Below are 19808 nucleotides of genomic sequence, written 5' to 3'. Positions count from 1 at the left end.
TATATATAAACAAAAAAACAAACATTTGTGTACATTTTTGTTTGGACATTTGTTTTCAATTCTTTTGGAGTGAAATCTCTGGATCATAAATCAACTCTAGGTTTAGGTTTTTGAGGAACTGCCAAATTGTTCTCCAAAGCAGCTGCGCTTTTTATATTTTCACCGGCAAATAGGATTCCAGCTTTTCTGCATTCTTCCAACACTCGTGATTGTTCAACCTATTTGGGTACAAAGAATGAGATGCTGATACATTTTACAATACGGATGAACTTTTAAAACATTAGGCTAAGTGAAAAAAGCCAGACACAAGATGCCACATATTGTCTGAGTTTGTTTATAGGAAATGCCAGAATAGGAAAAATACAGAAGCAGAAAGTGTACTAATGGTTACCTGAGACAGGGGACTTAAGAGGAAATAGAGAGCGATTCCTAATGGGTGTGGAGCTTCTTTGTTCTGAGATCACGTTGTGGTAATGATTGCACGCTTCTATGAAGATACAAAAATTGCTGGTTGTACATTTTTAAAAGGATATGTTTTGTGGTATGTGAATGATATCTCAATAAAGCTACTATTTGTAAAAACAACAATAAAAAATAATATAGGATATTGATAGCACCCTATTTCATGTGTGCCATCAAGATTAAAATGAGTTAATATTTAAAAATGCTTAAATAAAAATACTTGACCTACAGTAAGTGATAAATAAGAGACTTTCTCATCAAGGTAAAAGTTCACATTTTTTTTTGATATACCCCTCCCCACACTCCAAACACATTGTGTTAATAGCACAAAAATAATTTATAATATATACAACCAATAAAATATTACTATTTAGAATGTAATAAATTACACAAATAAATAGGAAAGACCAATACTATGTAAAAATGGCCAACTTATAAGAATAGACGTTCATAGGCTAAGAACTCCAAAAAGTCAAGAAAAATATGATAATATAATTACCTTGCAGTTAATCAAGAAAATACATAGTAAAATAACAAGATACATTTTATATGCATCCAATTTGGCAAAAATAAACAAAATTCTAATAACCCCAAGTATTTGTGAGAACGTGGAGAAGTAGAACAAACCCTTTAGAAAGCAAGTGGACACTATTTAGTAAAGTCAAAGATACTTATACCCTATGAATTGCAGAGCACATACTCTAAAGAAACTCTCTCATATATGCCTAACAAAACAAACATTATTGCATCTTTGTTTATATAATGAAAAACTGGAAATATCTGTTATTATGAGATTAAATATATTGTGAATACAATGGAAACCATATACAGCAGCTAATGAACTAGGATTATATCAACACAGACAAATCTCCAAAAACAGAATTTTGTATAAAAATAAATGCCTCAAAGATATGCATACATTATAACATTTCAACAAAATTTTAAAAATGTAAAACAATGCTATTTATTTTACATGTGGATGTGTGTGTGTGTGTGTGTGTGTGTGTGTGTGGCTAAAGAACAAAAGCAAACTGAGGATAATTAACAACAAATTCAAGAAAACGATTACTTTTTACTTAGTCATTTTATTATTCATACCACAGTCACATTTAATTGGCAGAACAGTTCCCATGAGTATGTCCCATGACAGAGAAATGTCACACAAGGAAAAATAGTGAAGGTTTTCATAAAGTTTGAGGAGAGAAGTGCCAGGACACCAGGCTGGCTGCAGCAAACCTCACACAGTAGTGCAGAGGTGAGTGAACCAAGGGTACTCCAGCAGTAGGTGGCCTACATGTGTTGCTTGAGGCCACTGCTGTTTCCTGAGAAGAATTTCCTAATATTCTTGTAAGTAGATCACTCGTAACACAGATGTAAATGGGGCAATGTGCCACTTCTGCAGAATAAACCTGACAAATTCTGGGGCATGGCCTACTAATCTCATGTGATAAATGGTTGCTGAATTATGATTCTGCAAATGTATTCCCATAACCATATATTCAGGGAAATTTTACAACCAGTGAAATTCTTGGGCCAAAAGATAAACAGTCAAATGTAAAGAAATGGTGCCATGTTAGGGCTTCTGAAAGAGCCAGAGCAGGAAAGATTGTTCAACCAGAAGATCCTTGCCCTTCTCTTCAGCCAAAGATCCATAGACGCCATCACTTCTCCAGCTGCCCTCCATTGCTCCAAATCCTTCTCCAATTTTTCCTTGAGAATCTTTTTCTTCTGAATTTTCTTTAACCTATTGAACTCTTCTCAGTCTCTCTCATCCAGATCTGTGATGATATGAGCCAGGGTACTTTCAGTCTGGGGAATGATGACATGTTCAGTGGCATTTACACACCTGATGGTTCTCTTAATAGCTTCATGCAAAATAGCAAAGGAATTCTGAGAAGAAGCTACTTCCACTGCTTTGGCTTAATTCTTTTGGCTAAACTAGTCAGTTCACAGTTGTTGGTTTGTCCCTTCAGGTAATGTTCAAATTGCTGGCAGAGTAACACCAGCTGCATTATTTTTCTTCTCTGGAAGTCTCACTTGGGATTGTAGATAACTGTGTTGCAGAAGTCCCTTGCTGTGAACATGGCCTCAGCAAATGAAAAGGGAGCTTCTCTCATCACTTCACCCATCAGCATCTTAGTCTCTATTATCTTCTTTAGGATCTGTTGAAATGGAAGAGTTAAGGCATCAGAAGTTTTCTTCAGGAGGTTTCAACCTGTCTGAGCATTCATGACACTCTGGTGCCACTCAAGAGGGGAAGATTTCAGTTTGGTCTTTGTGACTGGATTGCGGGACATTGATAGTTTGGCTGCAATAGTCCCAGCCCGAGTCTCCCTCCACCCGAGTCAGCTGGTGGTATCAGGACAGTGCTTACTCTTCCGGAGGGAAGGAGGAAAGTGAAATCAGGGAGGGACAAATGGAGTTAGCAATGATATCTGTAATGTTGCAGTTCTTGAAAAATGAAGTAACTGAAGTAAACAGAATAATATAAAGATTTGATAAAGGTAAATGGTGGGAACACAGGTAGATATTACATTTTACAAAGTTATCTATATAATAAAAAATAACTTTTAAAAAATAAGATTTACCAAAAATTTCATGCCCTCCAGTCCCCAAGCAAAAAGGTTTTTTCAAACAAATGCACTACTTTCTCTAATTTTTTTCTTGATATTTCATTCATTTGTGATTTAAATTCTTCCCTATTAGCCTCAATGATAAGTACCTTTGATTATAATTAACTATTTAATTAAGAAATAATTTTTAAAACTTTTATAAAAGAGATCCTTTTATATTTACATAGTTATAAAGCATACCCTTTTATAAAGGTGAATATACAATATAAATTATTACCAATTTGCAATAAAGTTCCTTCCATACACTGAATTTTTGTTATGAATGTATACTCCAATTGCTGTTCCATTTTCAGACTTTCTGCAGAGTATTTTTAATAGCATAGACATTTTTAATATTGTTCAATGATTTAAGGAGGAAATTGCTCAAATCTTGACATATTTTTTAGTCACAATTTATTCAATTTAGATTAACCTACCCTTTAAAAAAATATTATTGCTATGATTGACCTGTGAGCCTTTTGGTAGACATAAATAAGAAAAAGAATAGTCTTTGCTCTTTCTTTACCCAGTTAATCCACCAGAAGCAATTTAAGTCAAAAAGCTTAGGAATAATTAAATTTTAAAGCAAAAATATATGGAGAAATATAAGCTTCAGATTTTGATACAATAATCTAGCTAACAAAGGATATGGAATGGGATTAGGAAAATCATGGTCACTCTTATAATGTACAGGATGACTAGATCTCTTTTTTTTTTTTCAAACCATCCAGATTAACAAATTAATTTTTTCTTGTGGTTATCTAGTTGGTTGAAAAATGTTAAGGAGATTGCTTTGTGAGGACACTGTAATAGGCACTGCATACATATTTTTTAATAGGCCATATAATCTCTCCTATTAAGGAGTATACATAGGAGTGAGGAGTAAAGACTCCATAAAGAACACTGGAAACAATCATAATGCAAAACATTAGCAAATTAATCAACTCCAGGATCTTATTTCTAATATGTGATTCAAATTGCAAGGAAATTACACATCACTATATTTTTATATCCATAGCACAAAATAGTGGCAGAATTAGGAGGTAGTTGAGAAGTTTGGGTTTGGCGCCCCAGCCTTGAAATTTTGTCATGGTTTCTCTTCAACAGCTCTATTTCTTCAAGGTTATATTTATATACTTAATGTACACTATGTGCCAGATACTGTTATAAGCATGTTAGAAATAATAATTCATTTCTATAAATAAGATTAGAGTTAAAAGATGCAATAAGACATGACCCCAAATCTCAGTGGCTCATAACAACGTGTATATCTCACTTATCTGTTGACTTTGACTGTGGCTCTGCTTCATGCCCTCTTTACTCCAGGATTCAGGCTGAAGGAACCCCTATCTGAGACATTGCCATTCTCACAGCACAAAGGAGAGAGAGTGGTGAAAATATATGTTGTATCTTAAAGGATTTTTTGCTTATAAGTTATATATATATAACATATATGTATATATCACATTCGAAGGCCAAAAAAAGATGGCTTGGTCAAGTCTGACAATGGAGCAAAGATGAGTAATCTTCCCAGGAGGAAGAGCCATGAAAATTGAAAATGTTACAGTGTACCGTCATCATAGCAAGTATATAAGCAAAGATATGATTATTATTATCCCCATTTTACAGTTGAGGTAACTGAAGCATTAGGATATTAAGTAGCCTGATGAGGACCACACAAACGCTCATAAGTAGCAGAGCCAGGATTTGACACTCAGGCAATTCATGGTCTTAACAACTATTCTACACTGATTCCCTAATGTTCTTGAACATAGCCAGGATTTGACACTCAGGCAATTCATGGTCTTAACAATTATACTACACTGATTCCCTATGTTCTTGAACTATTATTTTCATTTCTTCATCAAAATTCTGAAGTTCATTCACACAGAAATATTTGACAGGTAAAAGTTTTAATAGACACTCTCCCAAAGGAATTTGCATTTTAAGGCAATAAAGTCTTAAGATAAAGGTAGAGTTCAGACAGCTGGAGTTCAGAAGCTTAGTGGAAAATGCAGCCTTTCCAATGCATCTGAAATGACATCTAATAACCAGCCCCTTATTCTGTGTATATACAATCCCTTAACTGCTTTGCTTGAGGTCTATGCTCCAATATCACCTATTCAGACAGGCCTTTCTTCAAAATCCTATCTTTAAAAACACATATGCATCATTATTACCACAATAGCTACCTCTTTTATTCATTATACCACTCCTCTGCTTTCTTTTTCCTTCATAGGATACTAATTTTATCTTATACAATTACTTGTTTATTTCCCTATTATTTGTTTCCCTCACTGTTGTGACTTCGTTAAATTAACATTTGTTAAGTAGAGCACATGGTGCCAGATGGCGAGCAATAAAAGACCACAAGAGAAATTAAAATAGAGAAGTTCATTACTGACAGGTCCTAGAGGAAGTACACAGCATGCCTAGAGGGACCACATGGGGGGAAGTCGAGGCAGGGTGCACTCAGAAAGAGGTAGCACCTGGGGCATGTGCCTTTATTAGGGTCTATGGGTTGAATACTTTGGAATTCCCAGACTAAGGCTGGATTGGTCAATTTAAACCAAAGGGGCTTTGTAAGCCCCATGGCTGTCTTATATAAGAGACATGCCAGGGTAAGGCCCTCTTATGAGGAAGATAATTTACTGTGAGGGGTTTTGGGGAAGCTTTATCAGGAATTTACAATTACCTATGAGTCTGTTATCAAGGGCATGTGCTTACATGAGGGAATGTCCAGGCTGGTTGGCCAAACAAAATGGATGCCAAGGCAGCAATACCATAGAGTAGCTTAGCTAAACTCTCAACATCTACTAATTCATACGTCCTATGAGGGTGTAAACATTGTTCATCTTATCACTGTTGTAATCACAGCACCAGGACAGGAACTGGCATATGGTACATTCTTAATAAATATTTGTTGAATGAATAGATGAATGAATGTATGAGCTAATGAATGAATAAACTCAATATTTCCTACCCATAAAAGTGGAGTAAGACTAGCTATGCAAGAAATAGTAGAGCAAAGCTCAAAGGACCCCAGCAAGACATTCTTCTTGTCATTAAGAACAATAACTTTTATTGAATGCCAGCTGTGTGTCTGTGTCAAATGCCATGACTACAAAGAAATATAAAATAAAGATCCATCCCTGAGGCTCACAATGTAATTAAGGAAATAGAATATACTTACAGAGAAATTAATAATAATAGAAGGTAATAATTTAATGATTTGTAAAATATTTCAAGTGATACAAGATGTTTCAACTTCATGAAAATAGGTATGTGTGTATAAATGTATATGAGAAATTTTTGTGATTTTCACAAATAAATGCGATTTAGTGAAAAAAAGCCACAGCAGAATTATCATGACCAAAGGGATCTGTCAGTAATTTATTGTGTTTTACAACATACCACTCAAGAGCTTTCAAAAGAAGAAAAAAATCCAGTCTATCCAAAATATATCAAACCATTGTCCAACATAAAATAATAAATTATTAGACATGAAAAATTAAGAAATCATGATCCATAACCAAGAAAATAGCAAGCAATAGACACAGACCTGAGATGATCCAGATGTTACTATCAGCAGATGAGAACTTTAAAGCAGATTTTACAGATTTGTTCACAGGTTTAAAGGAAAGATGATCATCGTAAGTAAACATGTGAGCAATCTTAGCAGAGAAATAGAAACTATTAAAAAAAGAGCTGTAGGGAAGTCCTAGAACTGAAAATTATGCTGATGCATATCATAAATTATTAGATAGGCTTAACAGTATGTTGGAGGCTGCAGAGAAAGTTATAGTGAACTTAAAGCAAATCAAAAGGAACTATCCAACAGAACAGAGAAAAAAATGATTGAAAAAAATTAATGGACACTCAGTTACCTGTAGGATAATATAAAATGGTCTAATATGTATAGTGTCACTACAGTCCCAGATGGAGAGGAGAGATAAGACAAAAATATATATATTTTTACAAATAATAGCCAAAATTTTCCAAATGTGTTGAAAAACATTGCTTAGAGAACCAATAAGCTTAGTGAACTCCAAACAAAATAAATTCAAAGGGGAAAAAAACTGGGTACATCAAACTGCTGAGAGCTAAAGTTAAACAGTAAATCTAAAAGTGCTCAGAGGAAAAAAGATACAGAATATATAATAACACAAAGGAAGACTTTGCATCAGAAATAATGGCAGTCATAAGACAATTGAATGACATTTTTAAACCACTAAAGGAAAGGGGTCTGGGTAGCTCAGCTAGTTAAGCATCTGACTCTTGATTTTGGCTCAGGACATGATCACAGAGATCGAATCCTGAGTAAGGCTCCAGGCTTAATGCAGAGTCTTTCTGGGAGTCTCTTCCTCTCCCTGTGCCCCTCTCCACCCCCCACTCAACGTAGGCACTCTCTCTCTCTCAAAAATAAAATAAAATAACTTTTAAATAAACTGTTGAAGGAAAAAACGGTTAAAATAAAACTCTATATTTAGTGAATATATCCCAAATGGGTGGAATAAAGATATTTGAAAATGAAAAAAACAAACAAAACAACACATTCAAAAACCAGGAGCCCTCCCTCCTGCTGATTAACCTATTGTGAAAATAAATTCAAACCACAGTTTGGCAGCAGCCCAGGTGGCTCAGTGGTTTAGCACCACCTTCATCCCAGGGCCTGATCCTGGAGATCCGGGATCAGGTCCCACGTCGAGCTCCCTGCATGGAGCCTGCTTCCTGTGTCTCCACCATTCTGTGTGTGTGTGTGTGTGTGTGTGTGTGTGTGTGTGTGTCTCATGAATAAATAAATTCTTTTTTTTTAATTTTTTAAAAACCACAGTTTGGGAAAAATTATTCACAATACAAATATATGACATAGGTCTTTTAAAAAAGATTTTATTTATGTATTCATGAGAGACACAGGGAGAAAAGCAGAGACATAGGCAGATGGAAGAAGTAGGCTCCCCATAGGAAACATGATGCAGGACTCAACCCCAGGACCAGATACTCAATCAATGAGCCACCCAGGTGCTCCAACATAGGTCTTATATCTAGAATATAGAAAGAACTCATACAACTCGGTAATAGCAAGATACACATTCCAATTTATTCAATAAGCAAAAGACTTGAACAGACACTTCACCAAAGAGTATTTTTGAATAGACAAGCACATGGAAAGATGTTCAAAATAACTAGTCATCAGGATAATGCAAATTAAATGAAACAATGAGATATTATTTGATGCTCACTAAATGGCTAATATTTAAAAACTGGCACCCTTAAACACTGGGCAGGGATGTGGAGCAACTGGAACTCTCATGCACTGCTAATGGGAATGTAAAATGGCCAAACCACTTTGGAAATAATTTGGCAGTTTCTCATCAATTTAAATATATTCTTACCATATTACCCTTCATTCCACTTTCATGCACTTATCAAGAGAAATCTAAATGACTTGTATGTGAATATTTACAGCAGTTTTATCCATAATATACAAAAAATGAAAACAACCCAATGACCACCAACAGTACAATGGCTTAACAAATTGTGGAATATCTACACTATAAAATATTACTCAACAATAAAAAATTATTAATTATAGATATACATAAAGTGTGAATAAATTTCAAAAACATTATATTGAGCAAAAAAAGCCAGGCACAAAAGAGTATACACCCAATGGATTTACTTATTTAAGATTCAAGAACATAGAGAACTGACTTATAATGAGAGAAAGCAAAACAGTGGTTGCTTCCAGTAGGTAGGAAATAATAGACAGGGGCCACAGGGAACTTTCTGAGGTGACATAAATATTCTATATATTGATTAGCTATTGGTTAATACGGTCATACATTTTTCAAAAATCACTGAATTGTACATTTGATCTGTGTTTTGCTGTATGTAAACTAAAGTGTTTTTCAAAAAACAAAAACCACAGCAGAATTTTCAGATGAATTGTAACCTAGTGTTAAACTTTATGAGGAAAAGCAGAACTTACAAATACTCAAGACACTGTTGAAGAAGGAGGAGGAGAAAAGCGAGGAAAATACTTTTTGCACATAAAAGCCAAGATTTATTATAAACCTATTGTAATTTTTTTAAGATTTTGTTTATTTGAGAGAAAGGCAGAGACACAGGCAGAAGGAGAAGCAGAAAGCCCGATGTGGGACTCGATCCCGGGACCCAGGGTCATGACCTGGGCCAAAGGCAGACGCTCAACCCCTGAGCCACCCAGGGGCCCCAAACTTATTATAATTTTTAAATGTGGCATTTGTGAAGGGAGAAATTGACCTATGGAATAGAATAGAGAGGCTGCAAACAGAATCACACACAAATGGAACCTTGGTTTATGCTGGAGATGGCATTGAAAATCACTAAAACGATATCTGATGAATAGTACAGGAAGAGTTGGTCATTCAAGTTAATATAGAATACACACATAAAAGATTGATTCTGAGTTGACTGGAGATTTAAATGTGATGAGCAAAACATGAAAAATTATTAGAAAAAGTATAACAGAATATTCTTATGATCTCATGTTGGAAAGAACTTTTCAAACAAAAGATATTGATAGATTTGATGGATTAAATTTTAGATTTCTGTCAAAAGACTCCAAAAGCAGAGTGGGAAAAAATTACAAAACGAGTAATAGAACAAGAATAAACTAAATTTATGAAGAACTCTTATAAAACTATAAGAAAAAGCACAAATACTCTCCTCCAAAATGGACAAAGTCCAGTAAATATGTCACAGAGAAGAAATAACAAAACAAACAGCAACAAAGAAAAACCCAGAGGAAAAGATCAACCTTATTAGCAGCATTACGAGTTCTCCCTTTCTTATGTACTATGTGCTGCGGGAGTGATACCCTAAAGACATAGAGCTGTGCCAAATTATGCGTGATGCAAAAGAAGCAAATGTGAAGATCAATGTTCAGCTAAAACTATGACCCAGACCTGAGTTCACTATCATAATTGAACTTCTCAGATGTCAGAATCTTGGAATTTTACCCAAAAGTAATTTCTACTGGAATTTTATCATTAAAACCAGTAGCAAATTCTTAAAAATTTGACACAGTAAAAGGAGAATATTTTATCAGTACTGTCAACTGAAAGATTGCTCCTGTGCTCACCATAAACTCATGTATGATATGAAATAGAAGCGTCCTTGCAACTGAGGTTGATAGAGAAGCGTGTCATTTTAGGAGTTTCTCATTTTTCCTTATCTTCCTTGATTCTGTATATTCTTTGTTATACCTAGATTAAAGATGGTTTATCACAGGTATTGTACATGATTTAGGTTGTTTTCTCACCTGGTGGAATTTTAACAAAGCAAACTTTTTGCTTTGTTTTGCTTTTTATCCATTCCTCAAGCTGTAAAGAATTTCCAAAGTGAACTTTTTCCTGAAAAACTCATAGCCTAATGAAATTAAGTGACAAGAAAATAAAAACACTATAAAATAAAAATAATTTGAGGGGCACCTGGGTGGTTCAGTTGATTAAGCATCTGACTCTTGATTTCTGCTGCTTGGATCATGAACTCAGGATTGTGAGATGGAGCTCTGCATTGAGCTGTGTGCTAGGCATGGAGCCTGCTTAGAATTCTCTCTCTCCCTCTGCCCCTTCTATCTCTTAAAAATAAATAAATATATAGACTTCTTCATTAAAAATACATATAATAATAATTTGAAAGATTTTTTAAATTAATATTTGAATACTGATACAGCTCCAAAGACTAATTCTACTCTTCATAATATGATTTCTATTATTCTTTCTTATGTTATTTAAATTTTATAAATATTTACTCACTCTAAGAGAACATAATTTCTTCCTAATGTTATCTAGCTAATATATGCTCCTTTACTTTAAATCTATTTCCTTATAAATTTATTACCTAAAATCTTCTGATTATTTTTGTATTAAAGCTAGCAATCTGCACAATCATCATTAAATATTGCCCTATTTTACTCTTGCAATAACATTTACATTTGTATTTCAAAGAGTTGATAGACTACCATTTTAAATCTATAGACATATTTTTCATTCCAAAACACATGTAGAATATATATCTACATTTGAAAGAAAATATTTAGATAGTAGAAATAAATCTGAATTATATGCTTTGTTCCTGTTGCTGGCATTGTTATGCAGATTCAGTGTGATAGTAACCTATATGATCACACTGCTGATTTTGCAAACATATAGAATGACAATTGAAGTAAGTATTTGGCCTTCATTGGACTTAGGCTAAACCAAAGACGAAAATTTTGGCCAAATACTTAAGCTAACACCAAACCATGGATGCATCTCTAAAAGGAAGTATGAAAAACATCTATTTCCTAGACAGCAACTTATCTTAAATCCACATAAATATATACACAAATTCTTTATCTTCAAACTTTAAATTTGCCCAGATACAAAAAAACAGAGATTAGACATAAAGATGCTCAGTGGATCATGCTATTGTTATTCTTGTTCTCCTTGATAACAATGATTTATTCTCATCCATGCTGCACTGCCACTAATAAACACAGAAGCCTCTAGGCAACCACCACACATAGCCATAGCCCATCCCAACATATATTCCCGGCATGGTCATTGTACTGCCTCAGAATGTCTTGGACTTTATTTAAAACACACACACACACACACACACACACACACACACCCCAAGATGTCAATTTCACTTAAAAAGGGGCAGGGCAGACACCTGGGTGACTCAGCCGCTGAGCATCTGCCTTCAGCTCAGGGCGTGATCCCTGGGAGCTGGGATGGAGTCCCACATCGGGCTCCTTGCAGGGAGCCTACTTCTCCCTCTGCCTATGATCTGCCTCTCTCTGTGTGTCTCTCATGAATAAATAAATAAAATCTTTAAAAAATGGCGGGGGTTGGTTAGGGAAGTAGGAAAGGGAAGTGTGCTTGGCTGGCTCAGGCAGTGGAGCATGTGACTCTTGATCAGGTTGTGGGTTTGAGCCTCACATTGGGTGTAGAGATTACTTAAAAATAAAATTCAAAACAACAAAACAACAACAACAACAAAATGGGCACCTGGGTGGCTCAGGCGGGTAAGCATCTACCTTCAGCTCAGGTCATGATCTCAGGGTCCTGGGATGGAGCAGACACCAGGCTCTCTGCTCAGCAGGGAGTCTGTTTGTTTCTCCTCCTCTGTGTGCTCTCTCTCTCTCACTCTCACTCTCTCTCAAATAAAATCTAAAAAAAAAAAAAAAAAAAGAATGAACTTGGACAACATGGGCTTCATTGTGAATTATGAATAAAAGAATAAAAAAGTTTATTGAAGGCATAAAAGGTTTGATATGAACAGGAATCATCTGGCTAGAAGCAAAATGGTAAAAATAGAAAGGAAAGACGGACTGAACAATGTTTACAATAGTTTATCTCAGTTGATGCACTATTCTAAAGCAAACAAACTTCCACTTGTGGCAGTGGAAACCTAATTGACTCAAAATAGATTGTGCACATAACAAAAATGAATAACTGGCCTGGACTCTTCAGATCCCACTCTTTCAAATTGCCCAATACTAACAGAGTACCAGGAGTATGGCTCTCAAACATTTTGGTTTCAGTGGGCTTCAGACTCTAAAAAAGTTACTGAGTTATATGTACTGATACTTACCATATTAAAAATTGAAGCAAAAATTTTAAATATGTATTTATTTTAAAGTAACATTGATATTCCATTACATGTTAATACAAATGGCACATTTTTAGGAAAATAACTGTTTTCCAAAATAAAAGATGTAGTGAGAAGTTTTATATTTTGCAAATATCTTTAATAGAACTTAATAAAAGGCTTAACAGAACACAGCTGGACTCTTATAATTGCTTCTGAATTCAATCTGTTAGCAATACACTGTTTGAAAGTATATGAGGAAAATCCAACAGATATTCTCTTGGAAAAAGATGGAGTATTTAACAGTCTTCAGACAACTATGGCTACTCTTCTTTGATGATATACCAAAATTTGACAAATGGCTTTTTTAAAGTTGGAGGATGGGCAGCCCCTGTGGCTTAGCAGTTTAGCACCACCTTCAGCCCAGGGTGTGATCCTGGAGACCGGGATTCAAGTCCCACGTCAGGCTCCCTGCATGGAGCCTGCTTCTCCCTCCGCCTGTTTCTCTGCCCCTCTCTCTCTTTCTCTATTTATTTTAAAAATAATAATAAAGTTGGAGGATGGACACCACACTGCTTTAAGACTTAAGAGTAATCAAGGCAGTGTGGTATTGGGGGAAAAAAAAGAACAATAGAACAGAATAGAGAGCCCAGAAATAGATTCGCATAACATAGTCAAATGATCTCTGACAAAGGATAAAGGACAATAAAATAGAACAAAAACAGTCTTTCAACAAATAGGTCTGGAACAACTGAATATCCAGATTAATCTGGACTCAGACCTCAAACCCTTCACAAAAACTAACTCAGAATGGATGATAGACCTAAATACAAAATGCAAAACTATGAAACTGCTAGAACATAACATAGGAGAAAATATATATGACCTTGGAGATGGTGGTAACTTTTTAGATACAACACCAAGTCATGATCCATGAAAGAAAGAAAGCATTACTAAGTGGGACTTCATTAAAAAAAAAAAATGCCCTGCAAAAGAGAATATCAAGAGAATAAGAAGCCCAGACTGGGAGAAAGAATTTGCAAAAGTCACTTCTGTTAAAGGACTGTTAGGCAAAATATACAGAGAATTCTTAAAACTCAATAAGAAAAAAAAAACTAATTAAATATTGGGCCAAAGACCTGACCAGACACCTCACCGAAAAAGATGTACAGGTGGCAAAATAGCAAAAGAAAAGATGCTTTACATTATGCGCCATCAGAGAACTGCAAATTAAAACAAGAAAACACTACACACCTATTAGAATGGCCAAAATCCAAAACATTGACAATACCAAATGCTACTGAGTATGCAGAGCCACAGGAAGTCTCAGACATTGTTGGTGGGAATGCACAGCCATTTTGGATGATAATTTGGCAGTTTCTGAAAAGAAACTAAGCATATTCTTCCATACAATCCGGCAATCATGATCCTTGGTATTTACCCAAAGGAGTTAAAAACTTATGTCCCCACAAAAATCTGCACAGGGCTGTTGATAGCAGCTTTATGTATAATTAGCAAAACTTGAAAACAAGTAGGCTGTCAAATTAAGAAATTCAATTGGTAGTTTGAAAATAATTTAAGCAGTTTGCTCTTTTAAAGGAAGTACCAAGTATTCTTCATTGATGATACACTTTAGCAGAAGTAGAGAAAATTACTTTGGGATCCAGGAATTTGTAAACACTCCTGAAGTTGCTCAAAGTGCTTACATTGAGTTACTGCTTCAATTATTCTCCATTAATTTAGTACATCCAGACAATGGAATATTACTCAGCACTAAAATGACTTCTCAAGCCATGAAAAGACATGAAAGGACCTTAAATGCATTACTATCATATGAAAGAAGTCAATCTGAAAAGGCTACATACTGTTGATGCCAACTATACATATACGACATCCTGGGAAAAGCAAAACTGGAGACTGTACAAAGATCAGGGCTTGCGGGGAGGAGGGATGAATAAGCAAAGCACAGAGAATGTTTAGGGCAGTGAGAATACTCTGTATGGTACTGTAAGGTGGATGTGTGTCAACATACATCTGTCCAAACTCAGAGAAGGAGCCAAGGGTGAGAATCCTAACATAAACTACTGAATTTGGGTGATTGTGATGTGTCAATGTAGGTTCATCAGCAGTAACAAATGTCCCACTCTGGTGAGGGATGTTGGTGACGGAGGAGGCTATGCACGCGTGGGGGCAGGAGTACATGGGAAACCTCTGCACACCTTCCTCTCAATTTTGCTGTAAACCTAAAACTGTTCTACAAAAAAGTTTTACATTTTTAAATTTAATTTAATTTTAAAAATCAAACAGTGGAAGTTATACATGAAAATCTAATAAAAGTGGGTTGGGGTATTAGGGGAAACAGAGACAGGAGTAAGAGCTAGACTTCAAAATGTATATTTTAGTATATGTTTAAAATTTTGTATCACATATTAATTCTCTTAATTTCCTCGAAACCAATTGTACTACCTAGTATCTAATTAATGGATAAAAGTTACACAATGTGTCCATCTATATATAGTTTTATGTTGAAAGATAAGCAGAAATACTTCATTTTCATAGACTTCCCTAGAATGCTTTTATTGATAGCCTCGTCTTTACTGCTTAAACTCATTTGGATTCTCTTCCAATACAATGTCCATACATAAAGATGAAAAGTGTAAAACTATTTTATTAGAAATATTGATTTTAAATTTAAAACTGTTGAGAATAAATTGCTTGTTTAAGAAAAGCCAGAGGGGAAATAGTGAACTAGGGTGTTCTGTGTAAATAAGCACTGTTAGGGCATGCCATTCTCCTTACGATTTCTGTGAGGAGATATTGTGCAATCAAGTGTAATTCACGTCTCTGAATCAGCTGCAGAAAATACAGAAATCTGTGGCATAGTATTGTCTTAGTCGATGTCTATCAACAACTTAAATTCATAGCACATACATAATGCCTGCATGTTCATTGTTCTTCCCTCTCATCCTCTAAATCTACTAGCAAATATTCTCTCTGAGTAAGATCACAGAACGTTTCCAGAAAACGTCTGCCACGAATTCTAAACAAAACAAAGGGAACTTTAAGTCAGGTGCGATCAGCAACGATCTGGCCTGTCAACACTCTTTAGCAAACACTGTTCTAGCTCCCCAAAGACTGGCTAACCAGTGAGCAGGAATGATTCTCCAACCCAGTATTCAAAGGAATCCTTGTCGGGGGATGATCTAAGTTCTTCCTGGCATATCCTTCAGGACACCCTAGTGTACCCTGTCTTCAAAAGCCTTCCCAGGGCTCTATGCAGCCTGAGTAGGAGAATGCTGAAGGACAGCCTCCTTTAAAAGAAAAATAAGAGTGGCTCAGTAGTTGAGCATCTGCCTTTGGCTCAGGGCATGATTCTGGGGTCCTGGGATCGAGTCCACAGGGAGCCTGCTTCTCCCTCTGCCTATGTCTCTGCCTCTGTGTGTGTGTGTGTCTCTCATGAATAAATAAATAAAATCTTAAAACGAAAAAAAAGAAAAATAAGTCAGGGCGCCTGGATGGCTCAGTCAGTTAAGCAACTACTCTTATGTCCAAAACTTGATTTCTGCTCTGGTCATGGTCTAGGGGTCCTGAGATAGAGCCCGGGGCTGGACTCTGCTCTCAGCAGGGAGTCTGCTTCTCTCTCTCTCTCCTTCTCTCTCTCTCTCTCTCTCTTCTCCTCCTCCTCTTCCTCCTCCCCCATGTTCTCTTTCTCTCTCTAAAATAAATAAATCTTTTAAAAAATAAAAGAAAAATAAGCCATGCTGTACAGGATTTCAACTGTAAGAGTGGTAATTCTCATGTTAGTCAATGCCATTAACCTGGAAGTTTTCGGCAACTATAAATATGTTAATTTCCTTATTAGGTATGTCACTTAAATATATCACTAATAACAAGAAATCATCACCTCAAAACATTTTTTTCGACTTAAACATGTAAAAAATTCCATGGTACCACATTGTCCTTTTTTAAATAAAGAGTAGAACAAAAATAATTTCGCTCTAAATCTATGAAGACTTGTGGAGCTACCATAAAGTCCTACGGAGCAAGGATTTAGGGAGGTAAGGCTACTTGTTCCTATATACCACATGGCCGCTGATAGCTGTGCTTTGAAAGTTTTTCTGGCAACTTTTGCATTTTCTCCTTTCCCTGCTATTTGCTATTGTTTCAGCTAACAATCTGTGCTGCTTCTTTTCTTTTTTATTTTCTTCTTTTTTTGTTTGGCTTTTTTTATTTTTATCTTTATTTTTTTTTTGAGAAGGAGAGACAGATTGGAGGATGAGGGTAGGGAATGGCAGGGGGAGATGGAGACAGAATCTTAAGCAGGCTCCATGTCCAACGCAGAGCCCCACACAGGGCTCCATCTCACAACCCTGAGATCACTATCTGAGCCAAAATCAAGAAACAGACACTTAACCAAATGAGACACCCAGGTGCCCCTGTGCTGCTTTTTAAAAAACACTAAGGACTAAATGGTAGCTCTCAATCCCTTACAGAACCAAATTCTTGTGCTCTGAGTAGGTCTTTGGTTTAAGGAAATATGTTATAGTTGAAATCTGGCTTTTGGAAGACAGGTAGATTTATTTAATATAATTGTAATCCTTTGCAGTAACTGTTTCAACTTCTAATCTGCCTCATATCACAAAGACAACACTAGCTATATTTAAACCAAAACTCTATGGTTACTGTTTTCTCAAGGTTGTCACTGTTTTCAAAATGGTGAACTCAGTTTCCCCAAGCGGATCCCTCAGAACAAGATATGCACAGGTGATGTAGTAAGTGGTACTACCCTTAAAACCAGGTATGGGAACCCCCTATGCTACATGCTTCTCACCATCCTCAGTGCTCTAGGTTTCCTCGCTGCCGGGGATGGGGGGAAGACTTTGGATGAAGGCACTGTGCTGTTCACAAACATGCAAGCAAAACTTCTGGGTTTGGAAGAGGCCCAAGGGCAGAGAGTGGGGGACATGCTCTCCCTCCACCATCACAAAACCCCAAGGAATCCAAAAACTCTAAATGAAAGCTCCATCTTCCAGGTCATATTGAAGATGTATCAGTCAAGGAAAGAGCATGGGACATATTTGAACAATTTGTTAGCTTAATGTGTAGCTTTTAAATATATAGGTATATACTATATGAGTGCTTATTTGTACCCATGTTCCAGGAGAGCTAATGACTTATACATAAAACAAATTCTGTGAAAACAAAGAAACTGCTGGGCAGCCCAGGTGCTCAGTGGTTTAGTGCTGCCTTCAGCCCAGGGCATGATCCTGGAGACCCAGGATCGAGTCCCACCTCAGGCCCCCTGCATGGAGCCTGCTTCTCCCTCTTCTTGTGTCTCTGCCTTTCTCTCTGTGTCTCTCATAAGTAAATAAATAAAATTTTTAAAAAAAAAGAGAAACTGCTTATCTTGTTTACTGCTATATTTCCAAAACCAAACACATACCAATGACATGTTAAATGAAAAAGGTGTCTCCCAGTTTAAGGTTTAAAAATATTTGGCCTTGGGTAGCCCTGGTGGCGCAGCAGTTTGGCGCCGCCTGCAGCCCAGGGCGTGATCCTGGAGACCCTGGATCGAGTCCCACGTCGGACTCTCTGCGTGGAGCCTGCTTCTCCCTCTGCCTGTGTCTCTGCCTCTCTCTCTCTGTCTCTATGAATAAATAAATAAAATATAAAAAAATAAAAATAAAAATAAAAATATTTGGCCTTAAAAAAAATTGGCCTTTTGCAGTTCCCTTTGGAGTATTAGTAGGTTAGCACATAAAAGGCTTTGAGAATCCTGTTATTTTGACCGAATCCCTCCTCCTCTTTTACTCCAGAGACTTTCTCATATCTACTTTACGGTGGAAAACTTTTAGGAATTACTCACATCCATGGCACATATCAATCAGCCGACTTTGGGAGCATCTCAAGATACCTTGAAATAGACATAATGTACCCTCAAAATATGGTCCTAGATATAACCCAAACATTACAAAAATCTAAGAAATATGTTGGATGCTCTTGAAGGAAATAAATATAAGATTTTCTTTTTCATGAACAAATCAAGAGTTCAGTAATAGCAAAATATCAATCTTTTCTTAGAATTTTTCTACCTTGGAATTAAAGACGGATGGAGAGAAAAGAAAAGGTTACAAACCTATCATATTAAATTTAGGGTGAAGGATAAATGTCCCAAGAAGTTTTAATACTCATTCAACATCTCATTTATCAATTTAAGATGCATTTACTCCTGTTGTCACTAATCTTGATTCAAATGCTAGTCAATTTAGGATTTTTTTTTTTTAGGATTTTTAATTTAAGCATGGATATGCATCATAATTAATACCGATGCTAATTATGATTAACACTTGGTATCAGTGCAAGGTAGAGTAGGACATATATCCTATAGATTTTTAATTTAAACTGAAACTACAGGGGGATCCCTGGGTGGCTCAGTGGTTTAGCACCTGCCTTTGGCCCAGGGTGCGATCCTGGAGTCCCGGGATTGAGTCCCACGTCAGGCTCCTGGAATGGGGCTTGCTTCTCCCTCCTCCCGTGTCTCTGCCTCTCTCTCCCTCTCTCTGCCTATGATAAATAAATAAATAAATAAATAAATAAATAAATAAATAAATAAATCTATCTTAAAAAAAAAAAAGAAAAAAAAAACAAATAAACTGAAGCTACAGAGGGGCGCCTCACTGGCTCAGTCACTAAAGCGTGCAACTCTTGATCTCAGGGTTGTGAGTTCATTGCATGTAGAGATTACTTAAAAATGAAAACTCCTTTTAAAAATAAATAAATAAGTAAATAAAATGAAACTGTAGAAAAAAAAAGTGGGAGTGTAAATTAGAACTCTTTCAGAAACAAGCCACAGAAATCCTCCTCAAACTAACAACCGCATACAAGGATTCATTGGCTCATGAACTGGAAAGGACATGGATGCCTATGATGAATGAATTGAAGAATTCAACTGTCTCCTCTGTCCTCTGTTCTTCTACTTCTTTCCTCTTTCCCTTCTCCCCTTTCCTCATTCCTCATCTTCTCACCCTTCCATCTCCCTTCATACCCCTTTGTTTTGCCCTTCTCTCCAATCGCGGAATTTCTTCCCTACATCAGGAATCCTGGTAGAAG

At 36.1% G+C, this 19808-nt stretch overlaps 1 pseudogene; it reads right to left on the bottom strand.

Moving 5' to 3' along the window:
• Nucleotides 1-1565: 1565 nt before the first annotated feature.
• LOC140602292 (V-type proton ATPase subunit D-like) overlaps nucleotides 1566-19808 on the bottom strand; it is a 38209-nt pseudogene continuing 19966 nt past the window's right edge.

This window comes from Canis lupus, chromosome 13 (genome assembly GCF_048164855.1).
Source record: "Canis lupus baileyi chromosome 13, mCanLup2.hap1, whole genome shotgun sequence".
NCBI lineage: Eukaryota > Metazoa > Chordata > Mammalia > Carnivora > Canidae > Canis > Canis lupus.
Note: the sequence above shows the minus strand (reverse complement) of the source record. Positions and strands in the feature narration are given on the sequence as shown.